The 13,586-nt window shown below is 36.5% G+C and overlaps 1 protein-coding gene across 14 annotated transcripts in view; it reads left to right on the plus strand.

The window, feature by feature from the left end:
- The window catches only part of Ssdp (Sequence-specific single-stranded DNA-binding protein), a 690,704-nt gene that overhangs the window by 23,175 nt on the left and 653,943 nt on the right, over positions 1-13,586 (plus strand). The window lies entirely within an intron of this gene.

Raw genomic sequence — 13,586 nt, forward strand, 5'->3', positions numbered from 1 at the left:
GGTGTTTGTAGTTGGGTTGCTTTCGAGATTTGGAGTGTTGTCAGCTGACACTGGATACTTCCTTCCCAAGTTTATAGTTAGTGGGGGCTTAGGGGGAACGTGCCTTCTGCATTTTTCTTACAAATAAATTCTGCTGATCACTAGACCAAAATGCTTTATTATTATTATTATTATTATTATTATTATTATTATTATTATTATTATTATTTTCATAATTCTAAGCATTCAGTTCATCTTTTTATACATTGACTTGTTATCTGTTAATTTAAGACGCTAAGGTTGTCGATCTCTTACAAGGGCTTCTTATGAAATTAATAGTGCATTGTAGAGAAGAAAAGTATGCATATTCATGAAGGATTTGAAAATTGATTAGTACAATACTCCAGGGATCAGTTGAACCCGTCCCCCAAATGCTTAGGCGCAATTCTCCCAGATTTACCATTTGTCCCTTATAAAAAAAAAAAAAAAAAAAAAAAAAAACTAGAAGATCGTAGCTAGTTGTGAGAGAACTATTTTTTATTTTTTTTTTTTAATGGTAGATTAAATGCTATTCAATGGAATGTACAGAACGAAATGGAATGAAATTGTAATGAACGGAAAGGGTTGGTCTTGAGGTACCAAAAACACTTACGTATGTGACTCAATCTTGTACGGATATTCTGAAAATGGCGTAGTTATTAGTATTATGATGACTGCTTTCCTAGCTTCTACTGTGTTCTAATTAATTGAATGAGACATCTGACTACTGATTATTTACTTTATATCTGCTTGTACTAATTATCCAGTGTTCTTAGCCTGTAGATTCGTACCAGTGTTCCTCGAATAATTGTGTTACATTGTTTTGCAGCTAGCTGTATAATAATAATAATAATAGCCTTCGGCTAGCTGGAGACTTCACTCCTGGACCTCCGCGTTTGCCCGGCCAAAAGCTTCGCACCTTATATTCCAGTCTTGTTGAGTTTATGTACCAAGTTTCATATCTATGTCAATAAATTTCGATATACATCCATCTTATTACAACAGTTGCAACCCCACTTCAGTTCTTTCCTTGTGAGCGAATCGTCAAAAAAGGTTTAAGCGTGTCTAATTATTTTAAATGAAAAGTCCAAATACCAAATTTCGAGTATATAAACATAGGCTAAAGGATTTTGAGATATGGCCGTCTTATTTTAACAATTTCAACTCCCACTATTTATCTTCCCGCCTTTTTCTTCCCTTGTAGTTGAAGAAAAAATATCCGAAATGTGTTAATTATTTTAAGTAAAAAGTCGAAATACTTAATTTCATGTCTCTTACCTTAAAAGATTTCGAGATATGGACATCCTATTATGAAAATTGTAACTCCACATTTTTCCCCATTCTAGGGAGCGGGGGTAGGAAGTCCATACTACGTTTCCTGTTTCTACCCTTTAAAGATTCCAAGACGGACATTTTACTATAATAATTGCCACCCCATTTCCATCTATGCCCCGCCTAATTTCCAAAAGTCCTCCAGTAGTGGTATCTTACGTGGCAGGTCCTATACCTTGTCCAAATTTCAAGTTTCTAGATTAAGCAATTTGACCTGATCGTTGATCAGTCAGTCAAGACTTGTTTTATAGACATCATATAGAGACAAAGCTATCGTTGATAATGTCATAGATCAGTGATGAAAGTTTTCATTTTGACTTGAGTTTTTAGGGTCACTGTCAGCACGAGTGTATGTGAGACGTGGACTCACGTCTTAACGTAAGATTTGAACCACATGAACTCCAGCCGAAAATCTAACCCTGGTCTCCCGCGCCAAAGGCACATATTTTATTCACATAGGCACAAGAGAGGTTCACTGAAGGAAGCGTTAGTACAAACTGTCGTAATTTGTTGATAGTGTTTATATTTAAATAATTAATTTTCGCTTTTTGTTTTTGTTTTTAAAGTAGATATGTCTTAAAATATAGGCGCGGGGAATCTTAGTAAACTGTCGGCCAAAGCTTGATTCCTGGTTGCTGCGGGATTTTTTCTAATCATTTGAGGGTTCACTCAACCTATATAAAATGTGCACCTGGGGAAAATTTAAGGGTAAAAACAGGAGTAGCATGATGCTTATTATATCGCTCCATGTATGTGCCAAAGTCTAAGAATTGTAGGAACTTTCTCCACCCGATTAGGATTAGATTTCTGGGCTTCTGGCAGTTATGACTATGTTAGCCCGTCACAGTTGACGTCCATCGGCGATATCACTGCCCTGGGAATTGGGAAGGAAAAAAGGGAGCGGCCTGGGACCATTATTCAGTATCATCACAGCATTTATCTCGTATGAATGAAGAAAACCACACTCAGGATGACTGGTCTGGAAAAGTGTTTTTTTTTTCTTTCTTTTTTTTCCGACGTAGTCTTCCTACCGGGAATATAACCCGCAACCGTTCGAATCAAAGGTGACAGCGTTAGTACGCTGCACAGGGCCACTTACCTCTGCATGGCTCAATGACTCATACGTCTCGTATGAAGTGTTCCGAACGGGAAGAGAACATCCTTTACCTATATCCTAAAACACTTGACTGTTGTATCAACCTGTTATAAGTAATTTCTGTTGCTGAGTTTAGAAATGTAGTTGTATGTATTTAGGTTCTACTCTTGCATAGCCAAATGATTATCGTGAGTGATCCTGTATTCGATGTGTTCGCGACGTGACCCGATTGAAACATAGAGCATCTGGTAGGTCGTAGCCCTTCACGGCCGATTCCACTTGATGTAATACTATTCTGTAGACGTCTCACAGTGTATATATATTTTTGATAATAGGGTTTGTGTGCAATATAGTGTTGTGTAACTTCTTTCCATTCATATGTTTTATGTTCGCTTCTTTATGGAAGTACGTGATATTTGGATTTAACGTTGAACTTGATTACTCTACACCACGTGTAATGTTCTTGGTGCAGAAAGTCGACTCCAAAGAATCAGTTACTTCACCTGTGTTCGTGTGCCTTCATCCCCTGCATTTTTTGAATGTTAAACGGAAAACAGGCAGTGTCAAACAGTGATTTAAGTCAACACTCGACATCCGTTTGTTCTTCATTTAGTGTGTAGTGACAGGCTACGAAGATCTGTTGGAAGTTGTTAAGTCATCGAAAAGAAACATGAATACACCTTTTTCTTAATGATCAGTCCTCCCCGCTAGCTAGTAACTAGCGCCGAGCCTATATCATCGAGGTTATATGAGATGTAGATATTCAGCCTAACATGAACTCTGTATCAAATGTATATTTTGTTAGTATGGGGAGGAGAAATCATAGCCATGTCTCCGCAATAACGCCGAAAACACTAACTGTTCTGTTCCATCACTTAGAACTATCAGCATGATAGGCAACCTCAGTAGAGTTGACTGATACGTCCAAAATCAATGAATAAGTTGCTTTTATAAAGTACCTTTTTTTTTTATTATTCATTCATTCTTTAGTTGAACATCGTGTTACTTTTTGTGTGCTTTAGGAGGCGATAATAATTTCGAATGAAATGCAATAATGAATGGGATGTTGGAATAACCATACTGGAAGAGAATGGAAGCACTCCGAGAAAGCTACGATCGTGTTACTGCGCTGCATGATCTCGTGGGTCCAATCAGGGATTCTTCATAGCAACGATGAATGCTCTTTCACTTCTGTGTGTGCAAATCAATTACTCCTTGAGCATTATTATTATTATTATTATTATTATTATTATTATTATTATTATTATTATTATTATTATTATTATTATTATTAAGTATTCTGCCTGTTGACAGGTCCTGGGACTAATAGGAGTTCCACACCTTAGGTTTTGGTCTCGAAATACTTCTTTCACGTTTCTTGATTTCAGCTTCCTCCTTTATCTTCTAACAATATGTTCATCTATTTTTCAAGTCATTGATAAGTTTCATTCTTATTCTTCCTACTTATCACTTTCCTTCTGTTTTACCCTGTTCCTACTCCTCGCTTTCTTTCCATCGTACCCTCCATGGTGGTATGAAAAAGGCAATTTCTTCGAAAGGTGTTTCCAATCCAGTTGTCGTTTCTGCGAAGCATGCAGGATGAAAGCGTATTTTCTCTCCTACATCTCGAAACATCTTCATTTGTTATTGTCTCTGTTTATTTTATTTTCTCCATCTTCCTCCAACACCACATTTCGAAGATCTCTGAGTATTTCTCATCTGACTTCGTATTGTCCAAGTTCCTGAATCGTACAATCCCATGCTTCATATATAGCACGTGACCAGCTTCTTCTTTAGTCCAATGCTAAGGCTGACAGTTGGGAGTGATGTTCTCTCGTTGAATCCTTGAGCTTTTCGTGAAATAATTTAAATAAAAAAGTAGTTTACGTTATTACTACTATTATTATTATTATAATTATTTAAAAATATCCTATTGAAACACACACTGTAGTCTTTCATATGCATGAATTGTAAATGATGCTGGAGTTTTGAATCATAAGTTTTGAGTACTCCTTTTCTAAAGTTTCCAAACTATAATCTTCGCACTTTGATCCCATTTATAAGCGGCGCATGTAGTGTTCCTGCCTTATAGTGCTTTTCTCTATCATTTGACATGTTTTTCTACCCTCTAAAACCTAGCGCTCGTGCCATTGGCGCACTAGGTGTCCCATGTTCGAACAGAGTATGCGGAGGACAACAGATATATTAACTTTGTAAAAGCTTAGCGTCCTCTTTAGCTCGGATGCTTTATCCGTTTGTATTGTTTTAATCAATTGTATAGTGTAATATGCTAATAAAACACGTGTAATTCTTATATGAGTGAAGAATCCCCCCCTTGTATCTAAATGCGAAATGACTATTGATATTATTCCTCGGTTGATTATTCGGGGCACTCTTTGTGAGGGCCATGAGTGGGTAGCACTATTAAAACAAAACAAATCAACCTACTAGACGTTTTATTTCAACAAAGAAATATTACAAACAAAGTTTCGATAGTTATTATAATAGTATATTGCTTATCGATTTTACCATTATTTGCAATGGCTTATTATTCTGCATTCAAGGGTACAGTCTGAGCTGTCTGTCTGTAGGATATAGTGTATTGTGAGATGGAACTTATTTTAAAGGTTTTAATAGCTATTCAAATGTTTTACTTTTTAAACAATTGGGGAGGAGATGAAGGATGAACACAATTTTGCTACTAGCCTGGAATTTTATATTGTACAAATCTCACATAGACAAAATTCATAATGCGGTAATTTAAGTATTCAGTAACAGTCAATACAGCTTCAAACAGCGAGCTCCTTTGTGGCTAAGCGGTTAGCATACGCGCTTTTGGCTTGGGAGGCCCGGGTTCGATTCCCGGCGAGAGCTTGTGTGTTTTGAAATCCACGTTAAACAGTAGGTCCACGTCTCATATAGTCTCCCGCCACAAAGGAGCTGAAAGAAGTTGATGTTAAACTCAAAATCAATTTAACTCAGCTTCAAACAGCAAGTACAGGGCTTTTTCGTCTTAATTCTTACGGCTCTGACTTCAATCATACTTTCAAATAGAAATCGTGTGGAAGTCATAGGCTACCACAGGGTTTGTCAAAGAGTATATCCATTACTCGGATTCATGGAGATCTCGGTGGCTCAGCAGTATAGCCCTCACCTCTGGTGCATGGAGTCCTTGGTTCGATCTCAATTCGCATGAAGTGAACTTTGTGGTGGACACACGCCATGTGCGTGGATTTTCTCGGGTTCTCCCGTTTCCTCCCACTTTCTTCATTCTACCGTTTAATTCATTTCTCTTCTTCACTGTATCCTTTAGCCTATCCGGCATAACCGTGGAACATAAAACTTTCATTTTATTTTTCTTTTACTCTGATTCATAAGTCGTGTCTTTTATTCGGATCCCACGTACTTAAAAGAAAGTTCTGTGAGTGTACCCTTTAGCTATACTTTTTCTACGCATAATGTTACAATATTCAAATCTTTGAAGCATTTCCTTACCTTATGTTTCAGTGAAGCATTAACAGGTGGAGGAGGATATTCCTGAAAATATCAAATATTTTAAAATTCTCTCTGTATAAGTACGCAATTTGCTAATTCTGCCAAATGCAACACATGCAAGATAGAACTATCAGGCACAGAATTCTCATTTTCTGTGAAAATAATCCGTAGTTCGACGCTAAGCCATGTGAACTTGTACGTCGTATTCGTAGTTTTTTCCTCATTCCTTTCTGTTCCTTCCACGAACATTATTTCATTACCAATCTCTCTCAGTGTACAGACCACATTTATTGACGTTAGAGTAAATAATTCATTTCATGCACAATACCACTTTAACAGATAACGTATTAATGAATCATCGTTGAATGAAACTGGTTATAAATGTACCTTATTTGAGATCACCTATGATGGTGACATTTTCAGTAATGCTTCTGACATTTTGAGTAATGTAGCTAATTAGCATTATCGCTCTTAAAGTAGGAGGCTGGTTCGATCCTCTATGAGATTTACATATAATTTGGATCCCGAATTAACCTTAGGTGCATGTCTTGTATAGTCTTGGTACCAGGGTTGAAGGGCCAAATTCATCTGTATCGAGGCAGTTGATGGGGGATAAGAGAACCAGAAACGCAATTCAAGCATAAACATAAAACTTAAGTCCAAGTATGAATATTTATTAATGTTTATTTATGAATGAACAAACATTTGAAACATAACTGAACACCTCTGATGTAAGTTAAAATGAATTTTCCAAAACAAGTGTGTTTCCCTATACTGTACCGGAGCCGTTACCCTTCCTTAAAAAAGCTGCTCCTGCTTCAGTGCATCCCAGCTTGGTACTGAAAAGAGACTAAACAATAAACAGCCTTGCATTATCGTGAACTCACATGCAAACGATCTGCGCTAAGAAAAGCTCCGAGTTTTATAGTTTTCGATATTATCGAAATATGAGTGAGTAGTGGACAGGACGAAAATATTAGTACCATCTGAGTTGTTGTTCTAAACACAAATCAGCTAAGCAAATCCGAAAGATAAAAAAGTTTTCTGACTCGCCCTAATAGAGAAACACCTTGAGTAAATGAGTAGCGCGCACTTCTAGTGCCTGGGTTCCAAGTTCTATTCCCTGTGGGATAGCCTAGAACAGTGTTTCTCAAAGTATGGGTCGCGACCCATTGGTGGGTCATGGAAAGTTTTTTGGTGGATCGCTAGTTTTTCCTTATGATTATGAAAAACTTATTTTGATGCAGAAACATATGTTGTAAAGTAAGTGAAAATTAAAATACAGGAAATGAAAATTGGAAGTTTTGTTAATGAATTGAAGAGTAAGTGATTACTCAGAGCTCTGCCCTGTTGTACCATCAGTAGAGATGCTGGGTTAGGATGGAAATAGAATGGATGAGTCAAAATCTGTCACGGGGTAGGATTGCGTGGAAAAATTAGAAATACGATTTACAAAATTTAATTGGTTTGAAATACACCATCATTACGTAGAATAACATGTGTATTTGAATAAAAGTAGGTGGGCCACGAAATACTTTTTAATATTTAGCGTGGGTCGCGGTATCAACAAGTTTGATAACCTCTGGCCTAGAACATTGGTTCTCAACCGTTGTGGCGCGACACACTGGTATGTCACGCAGTCTCATAATGCATGTCACGAAATTTTAGAATTTAAAAATCAAGAAGAATTTAATAATAATTAGTTAAAATCGAGATAGACTATACCAGTCAATATTTGTAGCGGGAGCAACACTGTTCAATATTATATATAGTCACTACCTTACAGAAACTTGTACACTATTATATGTATTATTATTATTATTATTATATCAAACAAGTGTATCGCGATGTCCTGGACGCTCAGTAAAATGTGTCGTCAATGAAAAAAGGTTGAGAGCTACTGACGTGAGAAAAAAAAAAAAAAGCTAAAATGCCATATACCTACGTAGTAGTAAAGATTTCACCTTAAACCGTAGGTCTACGTCTTGATGCTTAATGGGAGTGGCTTAAAGGTGCTTGAATAAATGCAGTGGCAGTCGGGGAAATATATAAATATATGTAAGTTTATGAAGCACCTACCTAACGATAAACTTAAGAACTCAGGATTTGAAAGGAGTATTTACCCCATCCTGATTGAACTTGAATTTGAATATTCCTCAAATATTTTGTTTTGATTGTTTACTCTATCTGTAAGATAGAACAATATCATATACTTCTGGGAGATTTTGGCAAGCGATGTGTCAGCGTTATTAGTTTGTATGAATGAAGAATAACATGCATGTATTTCATTCTCTTTTCCTCTGGTCTTCTTCCTTAAAAGAGTGAGTGGCGTTATATGGATGGGGCCGATTATTTCATTTTAGATGTAGCAAGAGTAAATTCTATTAAAGTAGTTACTGTCATTATTTTCACATAGTATAATTCGATCATGCGACATATTAATGAATAATGTTCCAATAATAAGGATTGTTTAGATTACACTTTAATTGCATTGCCCTTGGAGCCTCCTGTAAGTAATTGTGTGATGTTTGTATTTAAATGTAAAAGACAGAGTTCGATTTTTGAAGGGAGTGTAATGGCCTACTAGCAAACGTCTTGGTAACTATGCCCCAGGATCGGTCGCATAACCTTGATACTGAAGAGGCTGCGGTGGCTCAATGGTAGAACGTTCACCTGGTGCATGTGGTCCTTGGTTCGATCGCAGCTCGCGCCAAATGAACTTTGCGGTGGATAAACACCGTATGCGTGGGTTTTCTCGGGATTCTTCCGTTTCCTCCGACTTTCTTCATTCCACCATTTCCTTTATTTCTCATCATCACCATCTCCTTTAACCTAGCCGGCATATCCGTGGGGCGTAAAACTCAAAGATTTAATTTCATTTTTTTTTTCCTTGGTGCTGGAAAACGTACTCTGGTAGAAGTAACTCTGATAATACTCTAATAGAAATACGTTATTCCTGGAATGAACAGGGATTTTAATGGTTTGAGTTCGTTGATTTATTCCTCCCACTTTCTCATTCCACCAATTCTTCAGTCTACTTGCTTTAACCATAGTCTTCCTTAGCCTAAAGGGCATCATCGTTAAACACAGATTTTCTCGATTTATTATTTTAAATCCTCTTTAAATGCCCCTTGTTTTGTGAAATTAAGTTTGCATTGTATCCAGATTTAATATTTCTTAAATTTGATTTATAAATACTAGTTGTTCCGTCTAAGTTCGCCGTAGACCATAGATTAAAATTGTGCTTAATTAGAAGATCTAGTCGTTTACACTTAAATACTTTTAGTTTTTCAACCAACCTTTCCGAACTCTATACCATAGTTACGCAGTAATTCAACGTCCTCGCTATACACGGAGGCGATAACGCAGGTAGCGAATTATATTAGCATCAGGCAGGCAAGCAATAGCGCAGTTAACGGCATCTGTCAGCTTGCCTTTATTATTATGAGTGTGACGCATAGGCTGAGATGTTTGCCGTTCACTATTAGAATTTGTCGTGTGTCACAAAATTTAATTTCCACTAAGTAAGGACATTTGAATAAAAATGAGTAAAAAGTTGATTTAGAGCTTGGTGTCCCTTTCAGTAGTGAAGTTATGTGAGACGTGGACTTACATCTTAATGTGGGATTTTGATCCACATGAGTTCCTGCTAGGAATCGAACTGTAGCCGCTAGCGTAAAAGGAGCGTACGCTATCCACATTGCCACAAGGAAGCTCAAAAGTACGTAAAATGTCAGTAAGATCAAAGCACTAAATTTCCCGTACATTACAAAGAAAGAAAGAAAAAAAGATTCTGTGTAAATCAATGGACCGGGAAATTAAGATAGGGCAGATATTCAACAAATTAACAATTTTTGTCTCAGTAGTCTAATTTGTATCTCCTGAAAAAAGCTTTGGCTTAAGTATTTGCAAATATGGAATTAAATACTTCACTTTAATGCCCCACAATTATGTCCTGTCGGCTAAGGGAAACGGATGATCAAGGCAAGTGAATGATGATGGAAGAATTAGTGGAATGATAATGTGGGAGTAAGCGGAAGTATCTCAATTATTTCTATCTAGCATTATTTCGTAGGGAGCGCAAGACCAGTTTGGCTAGTGGCGATGGTGTATATGATCTGTATATCTTGTTAAACTATAAACCCACATTTCATATGGTTTTACTGAAAAGGAAAATGTAAAGAAATAAATAAATTAGAAATTCTAGCTTATTCGACAAGACTCCGGCCCACTGCGGATTGCACATTAGTTAATTTAGCAAACATATACCCCACACACACGTCGAGAAGGAGCGGTTGAGTATCCCGTTCGAATGCGCATCCGAGTTGTTGGACAGTCTTTATGAAGTACGATTTTAATCAAACTAACTCTTACAGTGAATGCTTGAGACAGACGCGAAGTGTTGTGAACTTGGCGATCCAATATATGGTATGAGTTTTGTGTTTGAAAAAGTGCCTGCATAAACTATTTGATTCTCTAAGTTGAACATTCACATACATAACTTTTAATATTTGAATAAGAATGCAGAATTTATTACTCGTCGTATCGTAATTATTGTATAACAAAGTAGACATTTACAGACCCACATTTATGTATTGTGTGCCCCTGTCTTGTAAATAATTTGCCACCACCCTGCACAAACTCATGTTTCAAACAAGGAAACAAGCCATGATTTTGTAAACATACCAGCTAAAGAATAGCATGGGAATTTTAAAAATAATCGAAAACGACCAATATTAGAGTTGAGTTCATCGCTTTTGGGGTCGCTGAGATGAATAGTGGTAGTTTTAAACCAAATTCAACTTCAAGGTTATACTCCATTTCCAAGGGAGAAGACGAAATTTTAAAATTAATCAAAAACAACATAATATTAGTGTTGTATTTATAGTTTTCGAGGTCAGTGAGTTTAACGGTATCAATTTTCATGCTCATCTTGGGGTGAGGATGGGTGAGGACGACTTTTTTAAAAATAATCAGATAAGCTAGCTAATTAGTAACTACTGTAATTAGAGCAAAGCAGCATATTTTCTCGCGCTTGCGCGAGCCTTTGCGGGAATTTGTAAATATTACTTTATTGTGAATTTAAAAAAAAATCAAAATTTTGCTGCCCTATGCTCGAGCACAGAATATCACTTATTTAAATACGGGCCTGGGCATTTCCTATCTTAAGTAAATGGTGAAATGATGCATTGAAAGATATTAGGAGTAAACCAAGAAAGAGAACTCATGCGATATTGGTCCGGCCACTACTTTGCGTTGTGATGTATCGTGTCAAACTTGAGTGCTCTCGGAACGGAGGATACGATGAGTCATTATGTAATAGAGTGTGGTTCGTCTCTGATGGATGTGTTCACATGTTTGATTCTAGCCATGTTGTTCGGTTTTCTCTCACATTCCCGCTCCACTAATTCATTCAATTATCTTGTATTATTCGTTTTCTTTAGTTTAAAAGACACGGAGAAAAAATAATCGAAAATAAAATATCACCGAAATTAACGAACTTGTTCGCCGGTCCATGTATTAATGATTGTGTCGTTTACCACACCAGAATAATGTCGAGATCCTACCTTAAATAATAGCTGTTTACTTTAGTATTATTATTTTGTTCCTATTTCTGCATTGGTCAGTAAATCGATACCTTTCGTTTATGAAATAAGAGGAATACAGGGCTGTGCTATTTGAAGAGAGTTTCATTTTCTGAAAAAGTTTCCGAGTAGCACGTGACGGCTCTGTAGTTCTAAGTTCTGGATTTTTATTTTCAAAATTATTAAGTGCCTTAGAGTGGAATATGATAACTCCTTTTATTTATTTTAAATGGCTATGAAAAGAGTAATTTCAAAAGCAGTTGAGACTCAAAAATTTGTCAGAACCTGTAGAAAACAATTGAAATAACGTATAGTGAACTTTCTCATCCATGTTCAACACTCTGTGGACAGTTATCAAAATTTACAAGTGCTTTATTTACATATAGTCCTGATTTCGATGCCCGGTGTAAGTATTGAGCGTCAAATACAAATTCAGTAGTGGTTTGAATCTTGCTTTATATAATACATCCATCCATCCTGGTTTTGAAGAGGAACCAATACTATCAGAATAATAGTAGGTATCATTTATAAATACTATAGTGCCTATTAGTCGAAATTAATATTGGGAATGACTGAGTTCGATTCTCGATGGAGAGCACAATACACACAATTTCACAATCATTCAGTTGGGTAACCACCCGTCTCTTTTAACCTTACAGACATAACCGTGGGACGTTATTAAACTTAAAAATGATAAATTTAATTTTTCATTGACTGTTACGCAAAGCATATATATACGCGTATATAATATGACGGGGACACTGGACTTGAAGGGTGACTAAAGTGATTTGAGCACATTATGACGGGACACCTTACTTGAAATATCACACTTTACATTTATTTTTTTGTTGTACATCATTATTCAAAGTGAATTCACTTGTAAATATCTAAGGGCTTACAAGTTGAATGTTTTGAGGTTCACTCAACTGATATCGATCAAATCCGTAACTAGGAAGTTGCAAGTCCAGCCATATACGATTTTTTTCCCTTGTATTTTGGTGGTGCATTGGATTATGGTACAAGACTGATGAAAAGTCTTCCGTCTGAATCATTTTCAGTGATATCTATTCAGTCACAATCTACTACCGAAAATAATCTATAATATGAGCTCTCTATATGCTATATCAGGCCAGAGTACGACCATTAACTTGTGCCTCGGAAGTCTGTCTTAATTTCAGTTTTCCAGTAGGATAGATTGCCTTGCTAATAAAAGAGATGATGAACGAAAGATTGGGATTAAACTGGCATTGGTTCATGCATAATTTGACGCTTTTCAGATAATCCTCACCTAATGTTCGTAAAAACTTCATCTTGAATGTATTTCATTTCTTGTCAGAATACGGTTAAGTAATTTTACCCCCTCTCTCTGTCGGTTATAATTGCCTTCTCATATGTTGGTGCGCTTGAAGAATAGTGCTGTAATGTGGTACCCTTCAAGGTTTGTCTGCCATGTATCACATTTCCTTGAATTTTTGGTCGTTTCCTAGTTCAGCTGTGCGCAGTAGGCGGTCGATCTTGGTGCAATTGATTACGTGGTTGATTTTTTTTCGACTGTTTCCACGTATAATTTGTAACTTTATCGTTTAGTTTGTTCAGATAAAATTGTAGTGAAGGTAAAACTTTGAGGTGCGGTTATTTTTGTGCGTCAACAAATGGAAGATTTCAACTAAAAGCCACTCGAATTTTCATTCTAAAGTACAAGGAATTCAGTAATATTCCATAGCAATCAGGGAGGCAAAATGTGGTTAAGCAGCATATGACGCAAGAAAGAAATATTGAAAGAGGTGTGCATAGATTTCAAGTTCAAAATGTCTGAGTTGAGGGGAAAAAGAGGCAAAGGAGAAACGAAAAATGCATACATACGATGCACGACAAGAAGAACTTTCAGAAAGAGGAAATCGGAGTGCAACCATTTGCCTGAAATCACCAGTATGCTCAGATAAAACAGTAATGAAGTGATTGGATATGCATCGTAAATTTCAAAATGACGAAATTTTACCATTGGACAAATTAAAGATATTTGTGTTGATTACAAGCGTAGAAATAGCAATGTTTCAGTG

Source organism: Thermobia domestica, chromosome 6 (genome assembly GCF_964235325.1).
Source record: "Thermobia domestica chromosome 6, izTheDome1.hap1.1, whole genome shotgun sequence".
In the NCBI taxonomy this organism is placed as follows: domain Eukaryota; kingdom Metazoa; phylum Arthropoda; class Insecta; order Zygentoma; family Lepismatidae; genus Thermobia; species Thermobia domestica.